Source organism: Mugil cephalus, chromosome 9, assembly GCF_022458985.1.
Source record: "Mugil cephalus isolate CIBA_MC_2020 chromosome 9, CIBA_Mcephalus_1.1, whole genome shotgun sequence".
NCBI lineage: Eukaryota > Metazoa > Chordata > Actinopteri > Mugiliformes > Mugilidae > Mugil > Mugil cephalus.
Window position 1 is genome coordinate 16,981,341 of NC_061778.1, and position 14,158 is coordinate 16,995,498.

The following is a 14,158-nucleotide window of genomic DNA, read 5'->3' on the forward strand; positions in this document are numbered from 1 at the left end:
AAACACGGAGCGATCCTCCTTGGAGTTTGATGAATACAGCAGCTCTTCTGGCCATTCAAACCGCTTGTCTGAAAACTCAGCCAACGAGCAGTACGTGACAGGGCTGAACATTTTCCCGAGTTCATCCTGAGAAGAAGGAAGAAACTGCTAGCGCTGACTGCTGGCCAGCAAAATGAGTCAATCCAGAAAGACCTTGTCACACATTATGTAACGTGTAGACCAAATAATAATTTAAAAAAAGAAAAGAGGAAAAAAAAGACAGAAAGCCATACAAATTACAACACTCATATTTAGCTTTGGTTTAAACGCAACATAAATATGAATTAGCTTAGCATCTACATCTCTTCTATTTATTTTTTAGGAGCTTGCACGCTAAACTAGACTAAAAGTCAAGATCTTTTATTTAAGCAAAAGTACAAACATCAAAAATTAAAATACTTCCACCCCAACTCTTACTAGAGTAGTACTGAAAAGAGAACCTCAGAATCATCTTTCAGAGCCATACTTGACTGTGTTTAGTTACTACTAGTACATCATGTTATATGTTTCCTTAATTACATACAGTATGAAATCTATTGCCCCACTTGATATTTAGGTTAAACGACAGACTGTAGCCAATGCCGTCCATTTACACTGGTTTCTATAAGCGTTTTCTTACCTCAACATCTTGACCCCTGCACCTCCTCCCGGGGGAGACTGGCATTGTTGGACGCCACATATTTCCTCCTATTTTATCATGGCTCCCATCCGGTCTCACACTCCACAGCCCCCTGGTGTAAGTGTCTGAGGGGATACGTTGCGCCGGCAATTATTTTTGTAATGGATGATGACTTGAATATGAGGAATCTCAGATTCAGATAATGGAAATTGTCAGCGGTGAAATGTCCTGCTGTGGTGCCCACATCTCAGAGAACCCATGTCAGCACTGCTGCTGCTCTGCCTGTAAACGAGTCTCATGAGAAACGGGAGTGTTGGCCAAACCACATCAACATATCAAACTTGCTGTTATTGCAATTAACGCTGTGTGACACTTGTTTGTCTTATTAAGTGTCCGCAAGGTGTTAGCTCTCTATTGACTGTTCATATGTCTGGTTGGGATGGATCAATATGTGATTAAATATTCAAATATATATCAGATATCCAGTCATCTGATATAAGGAAGTTGCTGCTTGACCACAGCTACTTAAAACAAGATGATGTTCTACATTCACAGTTTAATTAAAATTGGTAACGTATTTTAAAAAGGTGCTTGAGATGAAATTGTAGTGTTTTGTGGTGATCAAATTAAATGGTAAAAAACGATAAAATAGAAATATACAAATGTACTTCAAAATTAGCACAACAGCATTAGCCTTGAAAAACCACAAGTTGTTCAAACCCCTAATAATTCCTCGTTTTTCTTCTGTGTCTGCTCATATCAGTTAACATGCACTTTTGAACCCGGCCGGAGTTGCTGAGTGCTGATCTCTGCTGACCGTTCGCTGTGACTGAAACCAGAGCATCCACAATAATGGCATCATTGATTACAGGCCATCGTTTTTCTTTTTTTCTTTCTTTCACTTCCCTCAAAGCAACTGGCGTGAGAAATATTTCTGAAACAGAAAAGCAATCTCTTGGTGAGAGGCTTGATCTGCCCTCCATCTTACCCTCTGAGGCCTGATGTGCTTTTAGTCCCTCTGCCTCGGTCTTCCTCTTCAGGCGAAGACAACTGTGTTTGCTCACTGGAGGGTTTCTGTCTCCTGTATGGGAGCACAGCAGCTGCTTTGCCCGCCCAGACAAAAGAAACATCAGCACATATGACGAACAGGCGCACAGAAAGAATGGCTGCACAGTTCATTGATGGGTCAGTATTTTTTACATTGTCTGGAAGATGAATGGTTTTTACTGTGTATGTGTTAGTGTAAATATTAATCCTGACAGATTCCTGAACATGAAATCACTTCCTGACGTTGACTCTTGTTTTCTTTTTGTATTACCTATTCTTTGTCCTGGGGTCCTTTTAGCCAAGTATGCTAGTATAGCTTTGCACCTCTAAATCATAATATCAACTAATACGGTAAGAGCCACTGGGTTGCTGTGCTCTACTTATACAAGAGCACCCCTGTGTAGTAGGCGGTTCTTAATGTGTCCCGGGATGCTTTGTGTGTTCACTGCTGAAAGAGTGCAGTCAGATCGCAACAGCTCGGCAAGTTCCGTACGGGGCCATAATTGTTTTCATGAAGGTGGTACAGAGCTAGAGCCTGCCTCGAACACCATCTAGTTTTCAGACCTTCCTCATCTCATTTATGTGCTCACGCTGTATGGAGCATAATCACCAAGCATGGCCGCTACAATAAATTGCCAGACAGGCAACATCGGTCTGTTTTCTGAAGCAGTTTAGCTGCTGTTCAGCTGAATATGTTCAATCAAATCCGTTTTATTACCCAGCTGTGTGTTAAACACCATTCAAGTTGTGGTTTAGCTGGAGCTATTCTGAACCACAGGTAACTTAACCAGATGCTAATTCGAGAGCATAAACCAATCAAGTTAACATAAAAAAAAAGACCCATATGGTTCAGTCTTACCTCAGTGTGGCTTTAGCCATCCACCAGTAAGTAAGTTTCATGTAAAGGGCCATTTTTGTCCTCATGCCCTGTTTATAGAAACCAATAATGCACCGACTGGACAAAAAATAAAAGGACAATTACTGCAGAGGTAATTATCTTTCAGCTGGCAACAAGTAATTTAATCCCATCTGATGCTTCTCATTGTTTAAACAATGACAATGTCAAAAGACACACCTTGTGCTCACGGAAAAGATGTTGCTCTGTTTGTGTAGAAAACACTAAGCACTGAGGCTTACTGGAAAACTGAGTGACGAAGAGTGATGGCACATCAGGGTAAGAAGAGTCTACTAGTCTACTGTACAAGCCTGTGGAGGCGGTGCTGTGATCGGGGGTTGCTGCAGTTGCTCAGGTCTAGGTTCAGCAACATTATGCTCAAAGACTGAGGTCAGCTGACTGACTGACTGCATATACTGAATGACCAGGTCATTCCACCAATGTTTTTTTTTCTCTTTCCTATGGCACGGGCATATTCCGAGGTGACAACTGTAAATCTATGAGACGTGCTTTATTTATGTCGTTTTCTCTCTTTTGGGAGACACACTCAAAATAACAGTAGAACAGAAGAAAACAGATGTAAAACACGCACTGTGTTCAAGAGGCACTGGATCATTTACACAATATCATCACATGCACATGACATGTTTAACATGATATTGCAATTTCGGTATCACAATTATCTTTTTGTCAATACTGGTGTACCGGAACAGCCCTAGTTCACACCTATGTTTTACCCTGGTTACTTGCAAACCGATTGCCAAGATCAGATCTTAATGCAAGGCCTGAACTGGCCCAATAATATCATTTGGCACCCCTAACTTTAGACAATTTTGTCTGTGTCATGTAATGGTGATCGAAAGGACGTTAAGTGCAGTGCACAACAGTGTACTCAAAGTTGATTAGATTAGATCATCTATGAAATATTAATTAAAATGTTTTCTTTTTTTTTGTTTGTTTGTTTTTTTATCTGCAGAAACGATTTGGTCAGTGATTTTTTTTCTAAACCGGGATAAGAGTCCGTGATCTTCTTGTACTGTGCTTTTAAATCTACTGTAGTCTCGCCCATTACTGCACAAACCAATCAGCGCCTCTGACACACAACCCTCTCTGGCGTCTGGACCAATCACGGCGCGCCTTTCAACCGCAGCCGAGCAGCTCGGTTGTAGCAGGGTGCTCGGCGTCGCTCCACTTCAGTCGACCACCAGTGCAACAAGCCTGTCAGCCGACCGTGACACAGACACGGTCCGTGAACACAGAAAATGCCTAGAAAGTGACTCCAGAGAACGGCAGGACTGCCCCGGACATTGCACACAGGCTTTCAGACCGACGTGCCGGTGTCTCTTGCGCCGTACCCTCAGCATTAGGTAGGTTTTTTTTTGGGGCGCTGTTGTGTTGTTGTAATGTCCCTCTCCCTCTCCTTCCCTTTAGGTCTGGTGCTGCGACAATTAAACTCACAATTTTTTGGGGAGGGTGGCAATGAATAACCGTAATACGTCGTTTCTCTTTGGCTGCAACACAGCTGCAGTCTTCCTCCCAAATTGAGGTTACATAATTTGCGAGCGTTTGGCATATTAGACATACACGCTGGAAAATGAATCCTGGCTGATATTATCACGTACAGCCCCATGTCACATAAATAACATTTATAGCCGGGGCTCGCGTGTTGACAGGCGGCTCCGTTACGTGCCGCCCTCGAGGGAAAGTCGCACGGGACTGAATCACAAATGTGTCTTGATTATCGACAAACCTAGTTGGGTCACTCGCCGAAGACATTTTACTGATCTTAAAAAAAGCAGCAACCTCCACTCCACAAACGGTCGTGTCGCCGGGTACTGCGAGTTTCGATCAAATTGAACTTAAAACGCGTCCTTGGTGCAGTCCTTTTCTGCCCTAAATAAACAGCTGCAGTACTAAAGTTCACAGTGAATTTGCATTTGCAGCCTTAGTGGTTAAGATAAGGCATGCCGAATTAACCAGAAGAGCATAACATTAACGGAGCAATGCATCGACTCTGCATGAACTCTTGCTCCTTCGCTGATAAACGAAGCATTGTTTAATTGCCATATGTTTTTAATAGAGTTCGGTTTTGAGGTTAGGTATCACCGTAATGGATGGTGGAATGTGTTGGGGTTACATGTGTAAGTGTTTTGGCCTGTGAGTGCAGCCGGGGTGGAAAAAGATGATCCTGCTTGGGGCTAATCGTATTGGTCATGCTCATGCAGAGTGGTCTGGGCCATATATTAAGACGTGGTTGTTGCCTTGACGCGTTATAGTTCCAGGAGAGACACTTTCTTCGCTAAGTGCACTTCATTCAGCTGTGGACTGGGGTAACACGGTGCCAGTTAGGTACAGAAAGTGTTAAATCACACTTCACTTGTCCATCATTTTCTGACACTTGTGTAATTGTTTACCACTGGTATGTCCATTTCTCCTCTTTATATTCCTTTCCATTGCATATTGCATAGAGTTAGACTATTGGCGACATATAGGAGATATATGGTTCACACATTAGAGACACGGTTAAGATTTTGGCCTTCTTTCTTGCAAAAGTAAATGTTCTTTGTAGCAGTCCCACAAGGCTGGAAATATAGTTTCCATTGGCCATTATGGGGCATAGTGTACTAGTGTCTTAGTAGCCAGGAGCACATCTGCTGTTTGCAGGTGGTCTGGGGAGGAGTGGGCTAGAAACTAGAGTCCAGTTGGATTCAGGATGTATCTCTGGCTGGCTGCTCTCAGTGGTTCAGCCTCTACAGCTGCGGAGCTGGATCAGTTGGACTCCAGCTCACTTATACTCTCATTTCCGTGTCTGAAAAGAACACCCGCTGCTGCATCACAATTATTACATTCAGCCAAGCAGCTGTCCGACCGCTCGGCTTTCAACTGCAGAGCAGGGTCCATATTTATAAAGTTTCTCCAAAGAGTGCTGGCCGCTCAAGGACTTACTGACATGGGGGCACACATTTATCAAACTTCCCAGATTAGTCATGCTGACGTCACTAAGTCTCCTTCGCTGTGTGTTCTCACCGCAAAAACTCTTAAGCGGAGGGATCACGGTTTTGTGACTATTTGTGGTTGAGGACAGGGCCGTTGTTGTGTTCGTCCACACACAGCTTACGATGCGGACAGCTCATGCTTCTTCTTATTTTTATTTTTAAAGTCTCAAGTCCAAAGAAGCATAATTCAAATCCCATCAGTGGGAAACGGAACATAACTGGTGATGAAAAGTGTTCAGAAGGAGTCGAGCTCTGAGCCAGCAAGTTTGTTGACCTCCCACACATTGGTCACGTTTCCCTGGTGACTCGGGTAAAGAATGGGCTTTTATTGTGGGTCTGGAAATGTAGTGTGACAACATGGAGCCACTCTGAGGTTTGCGTTGTTCAGTTTGACTTGGATCCAAATTACTATTCAATTGATAATAAACAGAGAAGTGTCACAGTTCATAATTATCTGTCAACCAAAAGCAATTTTCCTGATGTGATGAAATGTGTTGTTGCAGAAACCTCAAAAGCCGTTGATTATCCGTCTGATTACGCAGATTGTTTTGCAGTTTTGATAACTGATTCAAATCTTTGTCCAAGCAACAGTACGTGATACCTTTTAGGACTGATAGGCGTCATTGTTGTAATTTCAGGGTTTTGTGGCTTGCTAAAAAGAAAATGTGAAGTAGTATTTTTTTTTAACCCTATACGCTGAAAACAGAAACAACCAGAACAACCGTCCTCCACTTACGGCCTTGACAGCCCAGGTTGCGTCTTGCCCAGCAAACTCTGCTCAGGCTTGTAGCATACATGAGCTACCCATTCATTCCACAGGCACCCCAACTAACACAGACATACATATAAAGCACCCACGTTGTTTGTTCACCGGCAGATTTACATCTGAACCGGTCACTTTACTTACTACTGATGTGTCTCTGATTATTTATAACCCCTGCCTTATGGTATTGAGCATACATTTGTGGCTGTCAACTTTACCAGTGTGTTGCATTACTTTAACAGACGCTATTGAAATTGATTGTGCTAATATGCATGAAGCCGGTAGCATCTACAGATGCAGATGCAGTATTACGTGGGACTACTTCCTGTGTGAACTGTTTGTAACAGACACACTCACAGTAGAGGAAGCTGGATGCTTTTGCAGAGGCAGTGTGCATGTTTATAACATACATACATGGCCCACAGACTCACTTGGATTTACCATCAGTATCGATCCCCAAGTGGATGACAAACGAAAAGATATCCAACGGGGAGAGCGTGTGTTAGCACTTGATGTGTGTCTAGAGGGAAGGACGGCATTCTTTCAAAAGAAACTTTCCGAGCTGCTGCTTTGATGACGGTGTCTGGTGGTGGAGATCTGTCAAGCTCGTCTGTCCTTTGTGTTCAGTTGCTTTGATATATGATGACCTGATAGCATATGATTCATCCGTCAGTCTTTCTCATCTAACCGTTCAGTAAACGGCCATGCACTGTGTGGAAGCATCTGCACATTAGTTTATTTTTCACTAGTTAATAAAATGTATTTTATGCATTCCTAAATATGTCTGCGGCCTGCGTGGATATTCATATAATTGTGTGTCTTGTGTGACCAGCATCTTGCCACAGTGACTGAAATGGAGAATTGCCTTCATGTAATAGCGATCATGCTCATCAAAAGACAACTCTTGTTTGGTCTTAAGTCGGAGGTCTGGACCCACGAATCTGTGACTTTAGAGTCAAACTGGTTGGCTGGGTGCCTAATCTGGTTTTTATTCTATGATTGAGATCAGTCTATAATTCAAATGTCATCTTGTTTCTGTGGCACAACAAGAACAGAGCTTTGAAGACTTCCAAAAATGCAATGATCACTCGAGCGTTACAATAAATATTACTCAAAATGAATTTAGCGTAGCTAAGGCTAAAAGCTTAGGGTGTGGCTCAACAGAGCGGGTTTGTCTACGTACCAGGAATGTGTTAAGGAATGTTTCAATCTGTGACGTGACTATAAAGCATCATATAAAACCATTTACTTTTGGCCTCAGAGTTAATTTTTATAATCCTTATTACAAATGTCAATTACATCCTTGCACCACTATAAAAGCGGTAACATTTATAATTTACACAGTTCAAAGTCCTTTCTAAAACCATGTGCTACTGTTATATAGCATCAGCCTTGGAAACCAGCTTGATGTCTGGGTTTTGTCGCCCACATTTTCACTTATTAACTCTATGCTAATACAATTAGCATACATCTAAGGCAGTTTACATTCAACAAATAAGCATAGCAGGCTTTTTCCATTAACTATCCACAACAAAATGCATACATTCCAGCTTACTCAGCACACAGCATTAAATGAACATTTCTAATTGCAACTCGGCGTGTTAGAACCACAATTTATTCAACAAAGAGTTTTGATCAAAGGTACTGACATTGGCATAGACACAGATCTCCTCAGATTATTTATCATAAAGAGTACCAACGTTATTTCCATGAGAATTTGTATTTAAGAGTCCTATTAAAATGCTGTGGTATAAAACACAAGCGTATTATAACGCTGTTCCATCTGAGAGAATTGAAACACATTTACATTTAAGGCCTTTGGCGCGTGTGGCTCTCTTTTCTTAGAACAGGAGACCCCTCTGTGATAATTCCTATTGCAGTGGAACTGTGTTTAATTTAATATCACAACACTGGCAAAGATGAGAATTGATCGCATTTTGAGTTCTGCGTCTTCCTTGTGTGAAATCAGAGGAGTGGAATCTGTTTAATATCCTTTTCTTCTGAACAAGGCTGACTGAATCCAACGCTGTTTACAAAATTTCATTGAAGTAACCACTCCCCATGTTTAGTCTTTTTCTTTGCTTGTGATTGGTAGAAAGAGACACAGTTATAACATTAAAATCAAACACCACATTCGTTTGCTGCAGACATTTAGGCTGACTGCGAATATGATACACCTCAAACAAGATAAATATTGGCGGTTGCTAAAAGGCCGGTGATTATACAAACACTAAGAGATGAGCTTTGCCAGAGGGGTTGCTTTTCTATGTCTGAGAAAATGTCAGATTGCCCCTGCTTTAGGACACCATCTGTTCTGAACACACAACAAAGGACCATGCAGGTCATCAGTAATGGGATGGATGTGTAAGCGAATGAAATCCCCTTAGAACCCAAGGTTGACTTAAGGTTTGGACAGATAATAGGGGACGAGGACAATCATGCTTCCATTTATCTCTGAGTCTTTTGCACTTAAATCCCTGCAGATAATGCCTGAATGCAGATGCACACGGGCCATGTAAATTCTAAAGCTGTAAATCACTGTTAAATTAATTAGTAGCACAAATTAGCAAGAACCAGACTGTCCTGCCTGGAGACGTGTCTTTACTCCCTGTTATTCTCCCAGGGTCTAGCTGGACCTTATTGGGTTTGTTCACAACATCTGATTTATGACAGTTGTAGGACAAGAGGTCGTGGACAGGTTAATGGCCCGGGACCTGCTGAGTGATCCTGCACTTGTGTGAAAGTTCAAGAATGTGCCTGATCATAGATTTGGAAGCGACTAGAAACTAAAGGGTGGATCACTTTTCAGTAAGAGCATGAGCATTTGAGATCAGGGCTGAACAACCATGGCAACAGAGAGGACTTTTGCTTTTCTGTCACAAATCATGCTTTTAAAGCGTGGCGGTTGAACATGGTAGAGGTTTTGTTTGGCATCTCTTTTTGATTTGTGCTACCTATGATTATTATCTGATATTTATTGTGTTTAGCTATATTTTTTGGGTGGATGATGGGAATTACAAACAGCATAGATCAGTGAAACCACTTCTATGTCCCAACTGGGTCGATGCACCCCCAACACACACCTTCAAAAAAAACAAATAAATGGAACAATACGCTTTAATGTGCTCTCGCATTTTGATTAAACTGAAACATTTTCATGGATGACAGTCTGAAAGCAGATACATTGGCAGAAATGTTATAATATTTTTAGCTGCGTTAAAATTTCAGTAACTTTAAGTGACTGTGTAGTCAACAGCCCCGTTATCATAACACAGCGGTTATGAAATAAAATGAATGCGTTTGTTTTCTTCTCCTGGATCCGTTGCATTTCTCTCCTCTGTTTCCTCTGATTCCTCACTGTCTCGGTTCCTCTCCTCCTTCGTCACTAGCTCTGGTTTGAGTTATCCCACCTGGCAGCTTCCCTGATTTCAGCCAGTTGAGTGTTTTTGCGAAAACGAGTGTTATAAAAGGCTACAAGCTAGTTGCGCATGTACAGTGCGTAGAAGAAGATAACCTCTGGAGGCAACCCGCCCACCCAGGGGAATGCCACCCTTTGGGAATCCCTGGCCCAGATGATATAATTTGAGCTAAGACAATTGCTCTGAAACATCAGCCTCAGGAAACGTATGGTCCCTCTGTAAACAAGAACAGAGCATCAGTGAAGTGAAGTACCGGTCCCGCCTGCTATCATCTAATAAATAATGAAAGAGAGATTTTTCAGCGCTTTCAACTGCACTTTAGTCCGATTGGCGCCACCTTTAGGGAAGGGAAGGAACAGCACACGGAGCTTTCCGACACTTTAACAATAAATGAAATGATATGTGTTGCAGCCCCGTAATATTCCCTTGTTAATTAAATAACTGCACTTAAAGACAGCACTAAACCTGAGCTGTTATGTGCACCAGCTTTGACAGGACAAAATCTCACGCCTAAAACAACCGGCTTCTTTCCACAAGTTCTCATTGGTTAATTTAGTGTGTCATTACTGAAATAATCTCCTTATCAAATGTCTAATTTTCTTCCTTCCTTTCCTTCTGCCTCCCTTCCTCACACACAAGATAAGCACTGCGTTTGGTCAGCCTGTACCAAGGCAAAGTCATGAAAGCCTCAGTTGTGTAGTGTGTGAATGAAGAATAGACAAAATATTTGGACAGATTGAGTTTCTCTTTTGGTCCTTTTCGTGTCAAAATACAAACAGCTCTAATGTCCCTCCTGCTGTCGTGATGAATGGCGTCACGTTGATGGCTGTTATTAGGTTGCAGGCCTCGCTTTGTTGCTTTGACCACTCATGAATGAGTGGACTCTATGATTAGTGAACGGTTTATCAAAATGCGTGATTGTCTCTGAAGTATAGGATATGAGCAGTGATGCAAAAAGTGTCTTAAAATAATACAGGTCATTCCCTGGTTGTAGATTTGTTAATTTTCTCTGCCTCATTTCAATGTGCATTAAAAAATAAGTCATAATATCATCATGTCAAACAATTAATTGCTTAGCTGATTCATGAAAGAAACATTGCTAAATAATAAAATAGTTATGTGTGATCTTATTATGTAGCCTAACAAAGACTTATTCTGTGTATTGACTTGCACTTAAGTAGTAGTCGCAACAAACTAGCAACAAACTAGTTGTTGTAAATATAGTAACCTATGAACATGCTGGCTGCGTGGTTTCATGTTGTCTCCCATAAAAGTTTACAGAGGTAACAAGTTGTGTTTAGCTTCTGTCCTTCTGATTTTGCCCTGACGTATCTAAACATTCATCTGCAAATTTAACATTTAATCATAGAAACCTTTTAACTTGACGGAAGTTCTTATCACGCAATTAACATCGCAGCAGCAATGATGGAGACGGAGAAGCAAAAGGAAATGTCCGGTTTCCTGCTGTTAACTTTCTTTTGCCTACCATCATCAGAGACCTTTAACATCAGGGCTTCATGAAGTGCAGAGTCGCTCTAGTTTATTAAGTGTTTGATGTGGTTTGGTTTCACCGTTACTCCATGGAGAGCAGCCTCAGGCTCCACTGCTTCCCCTAACAGATCAATGCGAAAAAATATCCTGCGAGGAGGATGAAATATCAGTAACAGGAGAAAAGAGCCTCAATTAATTTAACACAAACACGTTTCAGCGCTGGTGTGAGGTGTAACATGACACGACTCTGAATCTCAGCCGCACTTTGTTATCAATCAGCGTCACAACGCTACACCACTGAGGACACTGGGAGTCTAATCTTAGGGTTTTCCACTTGTGTGGCAAATCAGTTTCAGGCAGAAACGCAAATTACATTATGACCACCTTCCTATTATTGTGTAGGTCTCCCTTGTGCCACCAAAATAGTTGTGACTCATCAGAGGATGGACGTGGGCCTTCTGAGGGCGTCATGTGGTGTCTGGTAACAGGATGTTGTTTGTGGGGGGTCTGTGTGGATCGTGTTTATTTTAGCGCATCAGTTTGGGATCTAGTGAATTTGGAAGCCAGGTCAACACCTCGAGCTGTTTTTAATGTTTGAGTTTGAGTTGTTCCTTAACTGTTTTTGTGGCCGTGTCTGTGTCAGGCTGCTGGGGACGGCTGCTGCCATGAAGGAGTGTCATTGCTATGGGGTGGGGGTGACTGGTCTGTTCTAGGTGGGTGGTACATGTCTAAGTAACATCCACATGATTAATAGACCTAAAAGTTTCCCAGTAAAACACTGTATTTTCCCAAGATGGCCCCAATGTTATTTAGTTCTCCTGTGGTTTTAATGTTATGGTTGATCAGTGTATGTCTGCATTGCTGCAGTCATTTAAATGATTGTGATAGTAGTTATGTATGTTCTACGGAACAGACATCATTTTTGTTTGAGTGATGACTAGATATACCTCTACCCACTATAGTGTAATAAAAGTGAGAGAGATACAGAAGTTATTTGGGTCTAGGTCTGGATTTAATAATTCCAAAATTTTAATAGTTTTCATTACATCTCTAGTCTCTGTTTTACATGTCATAACATTGCATCAGCAGAATAATTTTAGGAGCTGTTGTTTGTTTTACTATGACTGGTCTGTGACGGTTTCAAGCTTTTTATCAGTTATTTTTCTCACCTTCCAACCGTTGTGTTTCTCACCTCTTAGTTCACCATTTTTTAGTCATACCCTGCTAGACTCCTTTGATCTGGTACAAACTTCTCTTCAGTCAGTTTCAGGTGTTCATCTGTTTGCATCACTCTGTGCAGCTGTTTGTTTTTGTTGTTTGTTTCTTTGTTTTAGCAGTACATTTATATGTTCATGAAAAATTATTATGGCCTTAATCGGACTCTAGCTGCACAATGTAAGTGAGACATTCTGAGTTCTCCTCGTCCGATTAAGACATCAAGATAATGCATTTGGAATTCGGTTGTGGAAACTGAAACTGAAACAAACTGGGACAAGGACTGCAGCCACAAAGTTGAATTTCGAGCACAGCTCGATTAAGCTCTGCATGTAAACGCGCTGAGCGACTTACCTGGAGTGCATTTGGCCTCCCAGATTGATAATGTCTACCTGTAAAAGTGAATCAGCACATGGACTTTCCCTTTAAGCGCAGTTGCAGCAGCCTCGGTGAAACAGCAGGCCCCTTTTGTGCTCCCACTAATCGACAAAAGGTGTTGGCAGCCTGGCATGCTTTGTAACTCCCCCTCCCTTTTTACCACTGAATCACCAAGCAGAAGAGAGAGATGTGTGGGTGGGCTGGAAGAGAAGACAAAGCCTTGCGACAAGACAGGAAAGAAATTCATGATATTGGATGCTTTAACTGTTTTTTTTTTCCTCTGCATTCTTAGAGAGGGAATGCTTGAAGCCTTTGCAGCGTATTCCTGCAGGAGACGCCTCTCATAGGGAGGCAAATACGAGGAGCTGGCTCTAATGTTTTGTTAATAAACACGCCATGCTTGCGTAACTACAAGTAAACAGTTGAGGATGTTTGGTTAAAAGCAGAAACTGTCACTCGGCTCTTTAGGCATGAGTAACCCAGTGAGACGAAGTTGGCAATATGGTGTCAGATAGGAAGCAGATGGTAGAGTGATGTCTCGGCCTCCCCTGGTCTCTCATAACCTGGCTAAACAGGCTCTAGTGCATTACACTATGTCGTAGTTCAGTTTGCTGGCTCCAGAGCGCTAAGCATGCAAGCAGTTTCCCTCTTATTTGGTAAAGTGAATAATGATCAAAATAATAATAATAATGCATTTTTTTAAAAAAAACACAGAGCATTCATATTTATATAGTATAGTATCAGTACATAGTTTATTATATTCTTCAGGCTCACTGTTTTTTCAAGTGATATCTGTTGTATTAATAGATCCGGCCCTGCTTGATGTTAATCTTTTTCCTGTTTTGCCAGGTGAGTGGCATTGTTTCCTTGGCGATAGTTAAGGTTACAAGTAGGGGTGTTACTTTGTTGCATACTTGTTATTTCCAAGTATGCATATGTACGGGGAAAGTAGGATGTTGCAGCCAGTAAATTGGGATAATGTGGTGGTTACTTCTTTCCAGAAATGGTGTATTGGTGAGCAAGTCCTGAATGCATGGAGGTAGTCATCTGATGTATTAAGTGTACAGTGAGTTGTGCTGTGGAGGATCTTATATTGTATTTTTATTATGTTGGTGTTCCTGGACTTATTGAAGATGCAAATGTTATTCCAGACTTCGCTATCTGTGTTGAAGTTGAGGTCTTCTTCCCATCTCCCATTTGGAATTTGGTGTGTTTGTCACTGGAACATATTACACAGTTTTAAGAGTGGTTTGTTCATTTTTGCAAATTTGTTGACGTCGTCCAATAGTGGTGGTT

At 41.6% G+C, this 14,158-nt stretch overlaps 1 protein-coding gene across 4 annotated transcripts in view; it reads left to right on the forward strand.

The window, feature by feature from the left end:
• The first annotated feature begins 3,766 nt into the window (after window positions 1–3,766).
• The window catches only part of tpst1 (tyrosylprotein sulfotransferase 1), a 37,508-nt gene continuing 27,116 nt past the window's right edge, over window positions 3,767–14,158 (forward strand). For 2 of the 4 annotated variants that reach the window (XM_047594062.1, XM_047594066.1), the window contains exon 1: window positions 3,768–3,967. The gene's annotated coding sequence lies outside the window, so the exon portion shown is untranslated. Of the gene's footprint in view, window positions 3,968–14,158 lie in introns of all 4 variants that reach the window. The other 2 variants (XM_047594063.1, XM_047594064.1) reach the window with 2 other exon arrangements.